A 15,402-nucleotide genomic window follows, 5' to 3' on the forward strand; every position below is an offset into this window, starting at 1 on the left:
TAGTGGCATAACAGTGGCAGAAAATGCAAAGACTCTTATTTTCTCATACGTAAAATACCGAGTAGGTGACCATAATGGGAAGATCTCATTGATAATGCGCTGCTAAAAGTGGATGCTAGTGGAATAGAACGGTTGCTATAACATGGTGTGAAGAAGGCATTTGTAAGCATAAAACAATCATTTCTTTCTTGACTAAATCTGTCCTGATTTTTATCTTTTTTAAAATGTTAATATGCTGATCTAAATACACAAATTCATTCTATTATAAGARTCTTTGTATTTAACATTATTTTGTGCACCATCTCTACAATGGCATACAACTATATTTGTTAGGTCAGATCTTCCTCACTCCATCTAGCAGGTTTGTCTTCCTTGCCTGCCCCTGGACAAAATGGAATCTGAGGTCTTCCAACTTCCTGAGGCCTCTGTATAGTGGCAGTGCCAAAATATGTCAAACTGTATGATTCTTCTRTCATATACAGTAGATTTCCCTAGGACCTACCTATCTGAGCATCTCAGTCTTTTGACATATATTCCTGTATCTTCCAAAGAGTTAACAAAGAACCAATATATAGCTTTGTTGTTGTGATCAAAACATGCATTGCTGGTCATGTCTTCTGGGAAGAGAGACTGAGGAACCAGCCAACATCCAAAATTATCTGACTGGTGAATGATAGAGCCTGGAATGAATTGCAGATCTCCTGAGTCCCTAGCCCAGTGCTATAGCCACAGGGCACCGTCCAGTTCAGGTAGTACAGAGAATGGAGATTAAGCCACAGAGAAACAAAGGTTTTGGTCTAGGTCATGAGGAAAATCAGCCACAATGCGTAGAACCCAGTTCCAGGTTTTTGCGTRCTGGGCCAGGGCTGTGCCCGCTGAATCAGTCTTCTTTCTCAACAGAATCAGTCAAGACTGAACTTACCTCACATGAATGATGGGGCACGTAGAGACCTCAACAGATGCTATGGTTCCTTCTGCCTATGAAGAGAAGAATTGCAGTTTACATGATGATTTATTGTCACCAAAGCCATGGCTGGAAGGTTGGCCTAGAAAACAAAACCCTGGGTTATACCAAATGTAATACATTCTGCACTCCAGTCACCTGATAATGCAGGCTGCTGTCCAAATAGGTCTTTGAACAAGTACTTCTTTCTAACTTAATAGTAAAAAACTGTAAGTAGAAAAAAAAATCTGAAACCTGTTCAATTACATTTAAAAATAAAAGAAAACCACAGTAGTGAACACCAGGTGGTGCTAAAAGACTTGGGATTAAGCACTCACCTGAATCCATCTCTCTACAACTGTCAGTGAAGAATGAGGAAAACATACTAAGCTCATAGTATGTTTGAAATGTAGAAAGAAGTAAGACATGCAATTTGAATAACTGCTATAAAAGATCTAACTCCTATACACATGCATACATAATAGCTTTATGTATCAAAATTGTGCTGTACCTACATTTAAAGCATTTGGACAAGTGTGTTCAAAAAGTTTAAAAAAAAGAGGAGGAGTGAAGACACCTCTTCTCTATTAATCTGCTAATGTCATTTCATTGCAAATTACTAGAGTGGTAAAAAGGTTTTTTTTGTTTTGTTTTTTTTTGTTTTTTTTTTACTTTTTGGCACAGATGAAAACACAGTGACATTTTCACTGGTTTTGCTCAAGGGTAGAATTGTGCATGATTTTATTTTTAAAACACAATCACTCACAAAAATTTAGATGTCTATTTTAGAAGCTGAGATTTAAAAATTTCTTCCAAGTAAGAGCTAATTCAGAGAAGGAAACATAGAAAAGTTTGAATTTTACATGTTTTTAAATGTGAGAAAAAACACATAGGGAAATATCACAAACCCCCCACAAATATCACTCTTCCCTCACAAATTTTATATCTTAAAATAAAAGGCTAAATCAACAAATGCCATAGARAAATAGTAATGTTTTTTATCATGAAATGGAAATTCTGTATCCCATGTTGATGCAACAGCTTTTTAGATAACTAGTCAAACATTCCTACATTAGAGACAAATACTATCTTTACGAATTTCTTTGGCATTCAGTGAAATGTTTTATATGATTTCAGTGTAAGCCTCATACAAAATATCTAAAATAGCAGCCTATCTGGCTGAATGCCGTTAATTATGTATCAGAGAAAACTTACTTGTAAATAAATACTTATTAGCAGAAAATTATGTGTTTAAATATAGAATTTCACAGCTATTGTGTGTGCTGTTATTTTTGGTAGCTCTGCAACTGAGTGTTCAGATGTTATATTTGAAACAGAAAGTATGATTTTCTTTCTTTCTTGGATAGCTGTTTAACTGCTTGTGACTTCTCCCTGCTGGACAAACAACCATCCCAGCAGGAGCCTTATTTAGGACTCTTATTATATGTGAGATCCATATACTGTAACATCATTCCTAACTACATTTAGAAAAACCTGTTGACTTCCCTCTTAYATCTGCTCTTTTTAATGATTTGTATAGCTTCTCTGGGTGTGGTTACATTAAAGACAGTGGTTTCTTTTCTTCCCTTCCTTTCCATGCTTGCAGAGTGAGATTTAAGAGTCTTCCCTAGGGACTTCAGACTAAAGTTTTGCATTTGAGAAAGTTGTCATGGAACTTCTCCTGCCTCCCCAATTCCCTTAGCTATCCTGTGCAGGTTTTAATCTTGTTGTATCTCAACTCAACACATGTCAGCTGAGAAGTGCTTGAGCTGAACAYGTTTAGGCCATGTTCCACTCTGATATAACAGTAGGAAGGTACAGAGGAGCCAACCTGACTCAAGATCATCTAGTGTGGTAGGTATAGATCTCACTGTTGCAAAAGAACGGGTGAGAATTTGGGTTTTATGGCCCCTACATGATCCAGAGTAAGTAAAAGACRCAGAACAGCAGCTCAGGCTCCTTGCATTGGCTTACCTATGTGGTTTAGCTAAGTCTTGACACAGTGTAAGGTTGCTGTTCTCTGCAGGGAGGCAAGAGGTTGTAGGTGTCAAGGATGCAGCACATGCGGAGCTGCACCACAATAAAAGCTGAACTGGGAGCCGAGTGCGATACCAATGCCACTATGCCCTTGCTGACAGGGCACCTTCTTGCAGGGTCTGAGACAGATGGGCAGAGCCAGGGGCTGGAGACAGGCTCCAGTGACAGCCCCAAAGAYGGCAAGGGGATGAACCAGAATCAGGATCTGGCCAGGAACAGCAGGAGATGGAGTTGCAGTGTGGGTCCCAGGTCTATCCAGGGTGCAGGATGGAGGTCAGGCTAGAGATGGACACCGCTATGACTTAACTAAGACAGGCCTGAGCTAAAATGGTGCTCCTGAGCCCATGGGCAAGGGGTGTGGGTGAGAGTCCAGGTCAAGTCAGGGCCATAAAACCTATTAATCCTCTGAGGCCTTTGAATCCCTGGCCCTTTTGTGGCTACCAAGAGAATGAACTGTGAAGCACATGCTCTTCAACTGAGCAATGAGCTGACCTACATGAAACACCAGGCACCAAGGGGCACACGCTTTACTGCTTTGTGAGGCATCTGCCACAGCCAGGAGCTTCTCAACTGTACTGTCCATTACCCACCTAAAGCTGCCATTCCCTGCTTACTTCYTTTCAGAGCTCCCAGTGACTTTTTCACCTCTTCCTTCATACCAGGAATTGTGTTTCCCTCCTGGCATACGGCAAGAGTCCTCACTGCTCTGCTCCCTCTTGCTGTGCACAAAGCAGCTGGCAAAAACCATCAAATAATCAGAACTCCAGTGGGAATGGTAAGCTGTGAATGATTACTGATCACCTCCTGGTCTTTGTAAAACGGAACAAGAAAAGAGCCAGAGTGAAAGAATCGAGCAACTAAAAGCTCCATTGGAGCCAAAACTCTCTGGAGATTTGGAAAACTCACACAAAGTTCTAAATAGTATGTCTAAGCCTGCAAGCATCTATATATTAGGATGCCAGCAAAAGTGGAAATCAGTTAGAAGGTTGCCCTATTTCTAGAATAGCTATCATCTTTAAAGTGCTTTATGTGCTTAATAATTGCCATGCAACTCAGCYGAAAGGAAAGTAATGCTAATACTGTTGTATGGAAATCTGAAGAGTATGGCACCACACAACTACAAAGAATGAAAAATACAAACTAAAGGTGAAACCAGAAAACAGTTTGTGACAGAACTAAGGCTGAAGAAAAATTTTTAAGGGCTAGGTATGTTCCCAGTAGGMGATAGGGCTGTGAGTAGAATCAAAAAATTCTGGAGAGTACTGCAGAAAAATCAGAATTAACTCTTGATGAAATATTTTGAGTTTGCCAGGCAATGTAAAATCAACCAGTCCACAATAATGCTATGATCAGTGCTCTGAACTTGAAGACATCATAGAAAATCCAAACCACCATAAGCCACCTGAGGCAGAAAGGCATGCAGAGTTTCAAAATTCAAAGTTTCAGTCCAGCAAAAACAAGTGGATCTGACATGTATTCAGTTCCCATATTGTTTTATGGGGAAATTCATCAATATTTTGATAGGATGGAAGACATGAAGGTTTAATGGAATGACATTTTGGTTTGGGAAAAAACAGTAACTGAGCATGGCTGGAGGCACAGAGCAACTGTGGAGACGACCAGAACTATACTGAAGAAAACTTTCATTCTATATAGTGGAAATAACATACCTGGAAGAAATATACCTGTAGACCACAATGAAGTTGAAGATATTACTAACATCACTCTGATAGATAAATAAGGAGGTAAAAAGTGGAGAGAGAGTYGACTCTGCTCTGCAAGATACACTTAGAGCCTCAAAAACAGGTTGGAAAAACAAAGAAGTCAGCAAGGGCTCAAAATGAGATCCTGTGAAATGAGATTAYGGCTTTCAGCACAGATCAGCCAGAYGAGTGCACTCCCAACCCAGTTTGCTAATTCAGAGCAGAGCTTTCAGTCTACGTGTGTGAACACCTGCAATGAACAGCTGGGCTCTCTGCTACAGCTCTGACATTGTTTCAACAGTCGTCATCATGTTGGAGGCAGGATAAAGCACATTTAAATTGTGTATTGCTATCATGTAACTTTATAAACAGAAATGGTAGAGAAAAGAGAGTAGAAAGATCTCTAGGAACCAGCTCCAGGATGTTTTTTGTCAAACTGTATTTGCAACCAGAAACAAACATTTCAATTTGGATTAAATAGTCTCTGCCTGGATGGTGGCTTCTCTTGTCTGCTGTCTTTACTACAGAGTAATTTCCTTTGGCTAGCTGGGGGGCAAGGTGTCTGGAAAAACCATTGCTATTATTTTGTTGTCGGATTGTCTTTAGGTCCAAAACTGTGCTGGTGAAAGCATGACTTAAGGAACTACAATGTTCAATTGTGGGAATGGCACGAAATCTCAGAATTCAATAATGGTAAATATTTTTTGAAAAGGGTTTAAATGTACCTGCTTTCAAAATCCCTTTTCATCTGGTGGCCTGACAGAAAGGCTGGAGAATCTGGAAAGCCATAGCACCTCTGCTTTAGACATCCTAAAATGAGTTAGTTGTGGTGGTTCCATAGTGTAGYGGTTATCACATCTGCTTTACACGCAGAAGGTCCTGGGTTCAAGCCCCAGTGGAACCAACACCAAGAAATGTGTGGGAAGTTAGACTAAATGACCTCCAGAGGTCCTTTCCACCCTTACTGATTGTGTGTTATGACCTTGTAGTAGTCAAGACCTCTCCAGATTTTGAAAATATGGGCTGCCAAAGGCCATATTTGACTATGAAAGGTTGAAAGAAGGCACCCTAGCAACAATTTTCTGTAGAATTTCCTAAGAACTATCACTTTCTTTTGAGTGATTATCTTCAACAAATGGGCATCTTCCGACACTGTTCTTCCAGACATGACCTGGAGATTATGCTTTTAAGTGATCTCCAGAATGGGAACTCGAATTATCTTTGAAAGTTATGAGACTGAGGTAGGCTGTACCTATATGCAAATGCATATTGGTGTTTATGTGCTCTGCTGGAGGCCTCAGTGATTTGGAAGGCACCTGATCTTTGGAAAGTCAGAGGCTGTTTCATTCCTAGTTCAATACAGAAGTGCTTCAGGATCTTTCAGTAGCTCTTAATAGGCTACCAGGGAGGCAGAAACTGCCGTAATATAAACCGTCCTTCCTCTTGACATCGGAATTGTAAAGCCATTGAGTTGCAAAGCCTTGCATATAGGGGAAATTATCAGGCACAGCCATGGAACAGGGGGCTTTTGTTTTCCTTGTACTAGCAGAAAACCGCATGGGAAGGAACTGGAATCTGTCAAGGCCTCTCACAACCACCAAACAAATAGTCAGAAATCCAACTCTGTCCTCGTCTTGATAAGAACTTAGTAGGAAAAACCTGCATGATTGAGCTGTGTTATCTTGTTAGATATGAAAAGAATTTACATATTATGCTGTACATCCATTTCAATATCAAATGGAAAACAATCCTTGTAGTGTCTTATAGTTCGGATATCTACCTCTGCCATAGTTCTGCCTGCACTTTTTTCTTGCTTCATTTTCAAACATCTCCGCTCTATCTAGGACAAATTTAGACTTCAGCATGCTGCCCCTAGATGAAACCTCTTAGCCCTTTTGCTTTGAATTTTAGAACATTTACATTGTAATTGAAATTGCTGATTGTATAAAGAAATTAAAAAGGGAAAATGATCATTTCTATGAGATGGCTAGGAAACATTGATAAGTGATAAATTCTTGTAATAACATTCTTCTACATTGTGCCCAGACTTGGCATTGGAATGAGACTAGAATTATCCTGAAAATATCCGTACTGATGTCCTTGTAGTTACACCACAAATGAAAGTAGCCCATCACCTGCACCAGAGTTGCATTAGACATGAATCAATTTTTATATATATTGATTAGCGTGAGGTCATGATCTTTCCATGAATATACACTAAAACTTAAGAACTCTAGGATAAATTTGAAGTATAGAGTCAGCCAAGAGTACAGATAAGASAGTTTTAGCTTATATTAGCAAGTGATAGTGTTTTAGTTCCAAAAGACATCTGCATTAGTTTTATTTTTCTGTTTTCCACAAAAAGTTCAACACATCTTGTGGGAAATATACTAAGAATGTTGTTTATTAATGGCTAGATTCATCTCTGAACATATTTGTCTATTGATCTTATATTTTACTGAAGTCTTTTTTGTTTTCTTTAGTGAGGGGTAAAGAGAGAAATTTTTACCTGAAGCTTAATGAGCTAAGCCTGTATTTATATTCAAGAGAAGAGGTGAAAATGATCACTTAACTCAGACTGCCATCAGTGTGTATAAACTATGGATAGCAGTGCACTGAGACCACCATCAGCAGCTTCTGCAAAGAAAAGTACTGATTGAAAAGGAAATGCCACTTTCCAGTGCTCCCAAGCACAGGCGGAAAAACACTACCTGATGGTATCTATCTGCTGTGTTGATTATTGCTGCTTAATCTGCCCAGATACGCTGAATGATAGTTCAGTTGAGGTTGTGTTTATTTCTCCTGTTATACTGGRTATCAGTGGATTGCAAAGCTGACAGTGAGCCCCTCTAATTGGGWCTATACTAGTCACTTTGCTTTTCCAGGAGCCAAAAGAGCATTATTTTACACAGAAAACTACAAAAAAATTCATGGGCAATGGGTGATTTTGTAGCCAGAAATGCCTAAGTCCACYGAGGGCTTTGTGTGGACTAGAACAGCTAGGGCATCACTTAATCTTGAGTTGTTTAACTTCTCCTCTGGTAATCACTGTCCCCTCCTGTTATAATGCGGGCATACTGCTGTGACTCTATTAGCTGTTCTCCCTGGAATTTCACTACAAATGATTGCTAGAACAAGGAGCATGTGTGGGAGGGGGACAAAGATTTATATTGGAACAGGATGATGCACTCTGTAGGGCTGCTATTGCTAACCATATCTGCTCAGAAATCAGGCGTGTTATTTTTCTCCTTTTCATGGCCAAATACAAATTCAGCTGTGGTATTCATGCAAGCTTATTTGCTAAATATATTATACAGTGTATGTTTTACATATAAACTTTAAATCACCATTAGAGAGTTTTTATTCCCTTGTCATTTAGCATGTCTTAACTAGAGGTTTCTGTTCAATTCCTGTCCTGCTAGCTWTACTTTCTTACAGGTATAGAAGGAAGAGCTGGAAGATAATACAATTAGCAGCTATGGGCTGGCAACTGTCTCCCAAATGCATACTTTTACCCTGCTAAGTATCTACAATGCTTTTGCAAGCCTTGTTCAGACAGCCCTTCCTCTTCAGACAGTCACTGAATCCTTGATACCTTTCCTGCTTCCATCTAATCTACATCTGTTTAATTCTGACCCCACCGATCAATAGGAGTCTGCTCTTGCTAAAGGTCACTAAAGTCTTTCTCCTGGGCAAATTCAAGAGCTTCCTGTCTGGTTTTATCGTCTTTTGGCCACTTTTCATGTTAATGGTCTCTTCTCTCTCATAAACCATTTGCTTTCTGGCCTCTCTCAGTTTTCCTTTAGCTAYTCCCTCTGTACCTATAGTGACTGTCACCGTCTGCTACATCTCTTACCTACGTGTGTCCTTGAAGGCTTTCCTGCTGGTCTCATCTCTTCCTGGATCTATTCACAGGAAGAACTTGTGAAGGCTTCCAGTTCTGAAGTAACTTGCAATTATCTGATTGTTTCCTTATATTTCCAGAAACTAAGAGATTATTTTTTCTAACTTGTTTATTTTCATTTTTGAGGGATAAGAAAATGAATGTAGGGAGGGAAACAAGGAGTGACAATACTGTTAACATAACTGGACACACAGCTTATGACATTGCAACAATTGAAACCATCACTAATTCATTTATACAGGAAACCTAGGGATAGAGAAACTCAGAGCAAAAAAAAAAAAAAAAAAAAAAAAAAAAAAAAAAAAAAAAAAAAAAAAAAAAAAAAAAAAAAAAAAAAAAAAAAAAAAAGACCAGTTGCAGCATTACAAAATACAAAATGTGTTAGACTCAAAAGTAGTATTTCATAGTTAACATAATAAGAATAGCCACAGATTTCTTTAAGATTATTGCTGCTTGCTGAAAAAAAGGGTATGAAAAATGTTATGACATTTCACTGTAATTATTTAAAAAATGTCCACAGTATTTAAGAATGTTGAACTTTTCAGATTTTGCAGGGACCATAAAGCATCCTATCTGGACTCTCTCTGTTTTGTTCTGTTTTTAGCCTTATCCCTTTTTTCCTTTGCAGTTACTCTCTTTAGTTCTTTCCCACTTTATTCTATTTCTGCTTCTGAAATATTAGGGAAAGCCAGGAAGACAGAGCCAAAAGGAGAACAAGACACTACAATAATCAATAACTGAAAGACAAAAAGGAATCCCCCAAAGTATGTATTTTTTTTTAATGTCACCAACGAGCTGAATGCTTTGCATCTTAAAGTTTGAAGCTGTCTTTGCTTTGAATGTGTGCAGGGGGACTGAACCAGATGACCTTCTACCAAACARGTTTATGCTATTGTTCTAAAAAGCCAAAAAAAGCCTAATTTTTTAAATCATYTTTTCACTAGCTTTTTAATTCAAAGCCTTTTAAAGAGGTTTTACTGACTATGTAAATGATTTCTATACTGAGACAATTTTATTCAGCATTTGCTTTTCCTCCTCATTCAATACAGCATCTAGAGCAAGGTATGCTTCTCACAAATCCATTGCTTCCCCTACTGACAATGATCTGTCACTTGTGTTTTCTACCAGCTATGAGTTTGAGAGATGGGATTTTTCACCCACAGCTGGATCTGTCCTGTGAAAATTGCTCTAAAGCAGACATAAAAATGACTATGGGTTTAATCTCTTCGGTTTAACTTCCCTTAGCAAGTTTCATGCATACACATAAAAGCCAGATCTATATGCTACCCATGTTTCTTTCCTACAGGAAGGGGATGGTGATTATTATTTCTGTTTTTAAACTTATTTAGTTCTCAGTTGATATAGTGAGTGAGACAAATATTGCCTATATCTTTGTCTGAGATAGGCAAGTTAGACATTGGCAGCTGCAWAATATAGCAGATAGTTTTTGCAATGACTAAGATCAAGTATTTTATTTTTCCTATGATGCTTTCTGTAAGAACACAGTCATACTGGAATCATTCATTCTCAGCTTTTGTTGCTAAAGGTGGAGGCATAACATATATAAACAACAAAAGCAAAATTGTGTTGCTAATGCCTATGAATTTTTCCATGGATTCAGCATTAGCTGCTCAAATCAAGCCATTGTCTGAGATGCTTAAAAATGTATTCTGTCTTTTAAAAAGAAAGCCTTGGAACAAAAAATCCTCTAGGAGGATCTCAAAATACCCTGCAAATTTACTATTTTAAAATTCTCAATGTTTTTTAGGGAGCCTTCTTGGAAACAAAACAAAACAAAACCCAAATCCAGGAAAACTCCAAACAAACTGGATCCATTATACAGCCACAGGAGTTTTGACAGATCTACAGAAAAGTTAGCTTTTGAACCATTACATTAAAACATACCTTACTAATCAGTTAGAGCCTTCTTTAGAAAACTACAAGCAGAGAAAAATTATTCCCTTTTCTACTTAGATTTTTGAATCTTAGTATTTCTTTGTACTTTTTGAAAGCATTTTATCGCAATGAATTGTTATTAGCAACCTACTGGAGCTGAGCTCTCTGTTGTGACAATTTCAGCATTTTAATTGGCCAAATTGAAAAAAACAAATGCAACATATATTAACCCTGTCCCATCCTTGTAAACCTGTAGAAGCACTACCCAATTGCTTTCTACAGCCTACAGGGCARAGCCAGCCCTGTCTTACTGAAACAGAGACATTAGGTTCCTCCAAGACACCAGCCAGAGGTGGAACAGGAGAAAGCTGTTCAAACTGCAGCCTCAGAGATGCCTCGCCTGTTTTGGCTACCTCCTACAATCTGCTACAAATTCTCAATTTTCTTCTTAAAATAATGCTTTTATATTTTGGTAGTGGGCAATTACAGGCATCACAGACCACAGGAAAAACAGATGTGCTGCTGACCAGTTAACTTAGTCTTGCAGAAAACTATCTACAGCCAAAGAGCACCAGATGGCAACTTACTCYTGTTCCACTTCATTACCTTACTGAGGTGTGAATGGCAAGGCTTGTAATTCGTACCACTTGGGTACTAATGTTTTTAAGCATAGGAAATTTCTTTTTAAAAAAACAGAGTAACTAACACACACCTTCACATTTGTGACTGTTGGTCAGTACAGCTAAAACAATGAATACAAGAAATACAAAACGAAGCTTTCAGAACCAGAGCTTCTTCGGTTATATAGTTCATACAGTATGTAGGGCAGGAACCTGAGCTCTGTGGCATGGCTAGAAAGGTAATTCCATTACTGTGCAATTAAAATCAGCTGCACTACACAGTTGGGGGTTGTGGTGGAAAAAAGTCACTGGTGAAACTGTGAGCAGGGGGGAACAAGGTTCTTACTCTATTCCTTTCCCCTCCCACCTTCTGAGCAAGTATTAATTCTCTGAATTCCCCCATTAGAACTGCTGCAGAGTAAGAGACTGCTGTTTTCAGCAATTTCCTAGAAATAACCACTTGGCCAAAATAATTAATGCTCATGAGCAAGATCCTCAAAGGTTCTTTGTTGTTGTATCTTAGGGAGAAGAGTGCCTCAAAAAACCTTTCTGTGTTTGAGCTTGGAAGGAAAGAGTCTTCAGCTATAACAGTGACCTACTGTTGTCTACTTACCAGCTACTGATACAACAGACTCTTTCCAGTACASAACTTAATGACTAGGAAAAAATGCTTCAGCACATGCAAAAACTAAATGAAACAGAAGGTATGAAAAGATGGAAAAGAGAATGAATAATCTCTAAGAGTGCTGAGTGCTGAATAAGCAGTCTCCAAGGTTCTGTTATACTTCACAATGATTTGTTCTAGGAACCCATATAATAAATACTTCAGCAACACGTGTTAGCATGGAGAAACAAGATGCAGACTTACTGGAACTCATCAATGAAATTATAGAGATCTTGGTTGAAGTGCTTATAGGATCTACTTCAGTTCTTGTTTCTAGAGGATTTGCAAAAATAAATGAGGACAAAACATCAAGCATCCTGCAAGGTTACTGCTGAGCTAGTCTGTGGGAGAGGCAAATCTACCTAGCACATCTACAAAGTCTTTTCATTGAGGTGTATAGAAACATCTTTGCTGCACGGGCTTACAACTCCATTGGCTGCACTTGCTAAGAAAGCAGTCACCCACAAAAACCACAGAGAGAAGTGCTTTTCCCCCCAACATGAGTGGCACACAGCTGAATTCAGCTAAATGCTACATTCTTTTTACTCCTGAAGGAAGAATCCCAGGAATACCACTGTCACCTCACCCTCAGACATCCCTGTGCAGATGAATCGCTCTGGTTTTGTGGGCAAAGGCTCAGGCACGTACAGTTCTCCATTACAGGTGGTTTTAATGCATTTTGATGTCAGTATTTCAGCCTCTCTGTCTGATGACGATTGCATGAAACTATGGCCAGGCTTTTCTTATAAAGATTTCTTTAAAGAGTAAAGTTTGCTGCATTTTTTAAAATTGCCTTCTTCAAACTGGCCATAAAACTGTCCTCATATTTCTTTTATTTTTTTGACATTTCCTGTGTGATTTCTTAAGATAATATCTTAAAACATCCAAGCATCAAGTCTTCCTGCTTGAAATTCTAAAATTTGCAATGTCTTCATAGCAATAGGTGTGCAAACAGAATACATTATCATATGGAGCCTAAAAGTACATTTCCTTTCCTATGTGAATTCTTCCCCACATTTATCTGTTTTTTAATGAATCCTCTGCATGATTTCCTCTTTTTGTGAGAGCTGGTGGTTAGTTATTGAAAATGAGGAGGCTGAAATCTCAACCTATGTGGTTTCCTCTGCTAGTAATAASTGGCATGAAAATTATTAAAAAAATATAATCACTAATTCAAGAAAAGTTTTAAAAACTGTCAACTAATGGTACCTTCCTCAAGGCATCCCTAGAATTAAGTATTTTTGTCAATTATTTAGTAAGTGCCTAATTTGCTACTACTGGGGAAGAAAATTACATGGTTGCTTCTAAATTATTAAACAATATTTTGATGGCCTTGACAGAGCAAATAGCAAGATATTGACCACAGTCATCATGTTATAGACAAATTCTTGTAGTTTTCTTTTTTATGTGAAATTGAAGAGAAAAAAATGTCATTAACTGTTATGATCTATATGTGCAAACTGATTGGATGCTATGCCAAAAGTTCACCTTCCTTTATATTTTGCTGTAGAAAAATCCGTATAAATTAGTTATTTTAAGAAAGCATTTAGAACAACTTCACAAAGAAACTTGATTGTACTGTACTGACAWTTTTCTGATGTTTACAGAGTTTTTGCTCTTCTCCTATTCATTGGCTTCCAGGTCCATTTTCAGCCATTTGAAAGAGAGGTCTACAGCTTTAATAGCATTTTAATAAAACAGTACCTAGATTTCAGACTCACTCCAATTTTGCTGCCTTCTTTAGGCATCTTCATCAGGAAAGTTTGTTTATTTTTTCCAAATATCAAACGTCCAGCAGAGCATTGCAAGTGTCCCATATGCAAGTATACTTGTCCAGAGAGCTCAAGGGTGAGTTCATGATACAGCCCCTAGTAATGGGTGAAGGAGGGAAGGGCTGCTCATAGTGCCTGGTACAGATGAGTGATGTTTTCTCCCTGTATGTAGGTTTTTATTATATATATAAATATATATATATTTTTTTTTTGAGAGAGGGCTGGGAACTGTCCTGGGAACGGCATACTCCTGTGTTATAGGAGGGGTGAGAAATCCAGATGAGAACAGGAAGAAAAGATACTCACAGGGATATTGTAGTGTTTCTTTGAATTTATACATCACAAAACCTGTCTCAAGTTAAGTTTTTTTAAGCAACAAGTATTTCGATAGAAACTGATGATGTCTAGACAAAGCCCTTCCTTCCTGCAACTTGCTGGCATTTCTTCTAATGCTTTTTATTTACATTATAACTCATGAAGACTAGYCCAATTATCAGCCTGTATCAACTGTCCTTAGAGTTAAGACTAGACACCTGAAGAGTCGAAATATCAAATGAGAGAGAACCTCAAGCAAGGTAGATGAAAGAAATCAAATAAAAAATAGCTTTTGCTAAAAAAGAAAYCAGAGTAATTACAAGCATGAAGTACAAACTCAGCAATAAGCAGCTGTCTGGAAATGAGCACCCACAATATAGCTGCATCTCAAAAGCTGATGTACCTATATAACATCTGGGAGCTTGTGCTACTGGAATTTGTAAACCTCCCTCACACCTCCTGAATGTGCACATCTCTGATGATAAATTTCTAGATAAATCCCCCAAAGGAGAAAGATTATAAAAAAAAAAAAAGATACAGAATAAAAAAGAAAGAGTTTGTTTGAAGACAGAATCACATACATTTAATTAATTTCTGACTACTTGGCTAGTCTTTTAAGCGCACCTATCCACCTACTTTACCCTGAGAAAGATTTTCCCTTAACACCTGATCTAACCTGTTTTGCTGCAGGTTAAGCCTGTTGCTTCTCTTTCTATCAAAAAATTAATTGCCTTGAGGGCATTTTTAACCTGCATCACATTTAGCATCCACTGAGCTCGAAACACTTCATGGATTGCTCCCATTTTGCTTAAAGTCAGTGAGAGTTTTGCCATTGAAAAGAGCACAGATTTAATTAGGCAGCCATCTCAGTGCTTCTGAGGGATGCTCATTTTTATATTTCTGTTACAGGTATGTGGATGTGGACATGAAGAATGAGACTGTTTTCACCTGATGTTAGTAATTCGGCATCCAGTCTAAGCTAATCGTGTAAACTCCCTCTTGAAGTTGATAGCAAGAGGAAGGGAATCTCAGAGGACAACTCACTCTTGCTGTCTTAGTGTAGGGTGACTCTCTCTGAGGTTACTATCCCTTCAAGAGCGTGAAACTTGATCCTACTTTTAGATAGAAAAGAGCAGATAAGATGAAGTCTATTCACAGTGATTATTTCTTTGAAATGAAACTGTGGCTGCATGTTACTATATGGGACTAAAGAGCCTTACAGCCAATGAGTTAACTACTACACTCTGCTAGTGTGGTTGGGATATGGGCTCTAAATAACTTGTCCTACTCTATAATACTAACTTAGAAGATTATATTATTTTCCTGCTTACATTATTCTTTTACCCCACATCTCCAAGATCCCTATCAAGTGAAAATAAAGTCTAATCCATGTAACATGCTTGGTAAGATCCTCCATGCTTGATCAGAAGGCTTCAGTATTACTCTGGTGCTTATTTGTAATAGAAATGCTGCAGTGAGTTGTCAGTGAGGTTCACTGTAATCTGGAGAGAGAAATGTCTCCTGCTGATTTTAAGTCCAGAGTTGTTA

The 15,402-nt window shown here is 38.2% G+C and overlaps 1 non-coding gene across 1 annotated transcript; it reads left to right on the forward strand.

Moving 5' to 3' along the window:
• Positions 1-5,514: 5,514 nt before the first annotated feature.
• TRNAV-UAC (transfer RNA valine (anticodon UAC)) lies at positions 5,515-5,587 on the forward strand. Its single transcript has one exon. It is a non-coding gene; the product is annotated as a tRNA-Val (tRNA).
• The last annotated feature ends 9,815 nt before the right edge of the window (positions 5,588-15,402 follow it).

The sequence above is a fragment of the Rhea americana genome, unplaced genomic scaffold (assembly GCF_003343005.1).
Source record: "Rhea americana isolate MKP2758 unplaced genomic scaffold, rheAme1 scaffold_62, whole genome shotgun sequence".
In the NCBI taxonomy this organism is placed as follows: domain Eukaryota; kingdom Metazoa; phylum Chordata; class Aves; order Rheiformes; family Rheidae; genus Rhea; species Rhea americana.